Consider the following 2,615-nt stretch of genomic DNA (forward strand, 5'->3'; position numbering starts at 1 on the left):
TAATTTTTGTCCTCGGTATTGACTTGTTTTTCTCAGATATGTAGCTAAATGACTACAGCAGTACTAATAATCATATCTAGAAATTTAATGTTTCAATGATGAAGACAGTGCAAATCTTCTTGTGGCTGTCTTTTAAAGGCAAAAATACAAATAAATAATAAATAAATAAATAAATAAATACTTTAAAAAATATGCTTAAAGGGCTTGGTAGGGTGGGGAGGGGAGTTGGAATTAAAGTTTACATCTTGTCATAGTAGATATAAGGTAATTTTCCTTAAAAATTACTTTTTTTACTTTACTTGGATATAATGCACATAGTATACACCTCAAACATTTAAATTATATAACTTTTTTAGTATATTCATTGAGCTATTTAACCATCACCACAATCGATTTAGAATATATCTATCTATCCAAAAAAGAAATCTTTTCATCTACCAGAAGTCACTCCCCAGTTCCCACCAAACCACATTGGGAACCACTAATCTACTTTCTCCCTGAATGAATTTTCCTATTCTGGACATTTTAAATGAATAGGATCATAGACCATGTGGTCTTTTATAACTGTTTCTTGTACACACATATATGTGTTTACACATATATTTTTTTTATATATTTCCTGATGAATTTACCCATTAGAAATACATCAACACTGTTTTATAATTATTGCCTTAGATGGTGTTCTCTTAAATCAGATAGTAGAAAAGTGTTATAAAAGTACTTCTATATTGATTTCTTTTACCTATGTAGGTAACAATGTTATTTATTCTGTGGTGTGGTTTCCAGTTACTGTTCAGCATCCTTTCATTTCAGCCTAATGGAGTCCCTTTAGTATTTCCTGTGGTGAAGTCTGCTAGAAACAATATGTATCAGATTTGTTGTTGTTGTAAATAGATTTGCTAGATATAGAATTCTTGCCTTAATTCTTCTTTCTTGAAATGTTTGATTGACAATACTACTATAGTCCAGCCTCCATTATATCTGATGAAAAGTCAGTTGGTAATATCGTTGAGTATGCCTGTATGAGTTACGTCCTGGAACACACATTGTTCCAAAGTCTGATACAATTAAATTTGAGCCTTTGGGGGCTTTGCCTCATTTCCTCCAGCATCCTTAGCTGAGCAGTGGTGACTGCACAGACATCAGTGTGAGCTGCACCACCATGTCTGCCTGCTGGACAAAATGGCCACCATCAATACTTGAACCCACTTCAGCAATGACTACCGACACTTTAAGGAGCTCCGTAGTGCTGCTTTCTCAGGGGTCTGCAGATGTGTGAAGAATTCTTCCATACAGGATTATGCTGCAAAAATCATCAACACCAAGAAATGATCTGCCCAGGATGACCAGAAACTATAATGTGAGGTCTGAATATTCTGACTTTTGAAACATCATAACTTTCATGAGAGTATTTCTGAAGAAGGTTTTCACAACCTCATGTTTGAACTGCTTACTGGCAAGGAGCTCTTTGAAGAGATTGTGGCTAGAGAGTACTACAGTGAAGCTGGTGCTAGCAACGGTATCCATCAGATTCTGGAAAGTATTAGACACATCCACCAGCATGACATTGTCCACTGAGATCTCAAGTCTGAAAAACCTCTGCAGGAAAGTAGATGCAAGGGTGGCTGATTTTGGTCTTGCCATGGAAGTATGAGAACAGCAGACTTGGTTTAAGTTTGATCGAACCCCAGATTATTTGTCCCCTGAAGCCTGAGGAAAAAACTCCCTCTGGAAAACCTGTGGCTATTTGGGCCTGTGGGTTCATTTTATATATCTTTCTGTTGGGATATCATCCTTTCTTGGATGAAGATCAGCACAAGCTATATCCGCAGATCAAGGCTGGAGCCTTGATTTCCCATCCCGAGAGTGGGATACAGTGACTCCTACAGTAAAAGCATAGTTAAACAGAGACCATAAAGCCCACAAAATGCATCGCACCTCATCGGTCTTCCAAAGATCCCCCAGTGGCCTCCATTATGCATCACCAAGGGAATATGAAATAGTTGTGCAAGTTCAATGATCTGAGAAAACTGAAAGGTGTCATGCTCATGGCAATGCTTTTCTCTAGGAACTTTCCAGCTGCCAAAATCATATTGAATAAGCAGTCAGAGAGTGGTGATGTAAAGGACCAGGAACCACCATGGTGTATACAGTTTGCAGATGGTATGGAGAGTTCCATAGAGAGCTGCCCCAGCACCATGAAAGATAAGGACATCAAAGTGCACAAACAGGAGATCATTAAGATCAGGAAACAATAGACTGAGGTTGTTAACAATGGGGTCCTTGAGGCCTACAGAAAGATTTGTGATTTAAACCTTACTTTTTTTTTTTTTTTTTTTGAGGCCTAGGATGACCTCTCACAGAGGGGATCGATTTCCATAAATCTTACTTCAAGAATCTCCTATCTCAAAGCAACAAGCCTATCACACCACCATCCTGAACCCACACATCTACATGATTCATGTATGCAGCTTGCATCCCCTACATTCTGTTACATGGATGGGCAGGGTCAGCCTCTCACCAGCCATTTGGAGACCCTGGTCTGGCAACACTGGGATGGTAAATGGCTCAGTGTCCTCTATCACCTCTATAATGAGCTCAGCCACAGAGGTATT

General features: G+C 38.7%; 1 pseudogene; it reads left to right on the forward strand.

Moving 5' to 3' along the window:
* The first annotated feature begins 1,182 nt into the window (after positions 1 to 1,182).
* On the forward strand, positions 1,183 to 2,258 carry LOC116876605 (annotated as a pseudogene).
* The last annotated feature ends 357 nt before the right edge of the window (positions 2,259 to 2,615 follow it).

Source organism: Lontra canadensis, unplaced genomic scaffold, assembly GCF_010015895.1.
Source record: "Lontra canadensis isolate GAN:19392208 unplaced genomic scaffold, GSC_riverotter_1.0 scaffold46, whole genome shotgun sequence".
NCBI lineage: Eukaryota > Metazoa > Chordata > Mammalia > Carnivora > Mustelidae > Lontra > Lontra canadensis.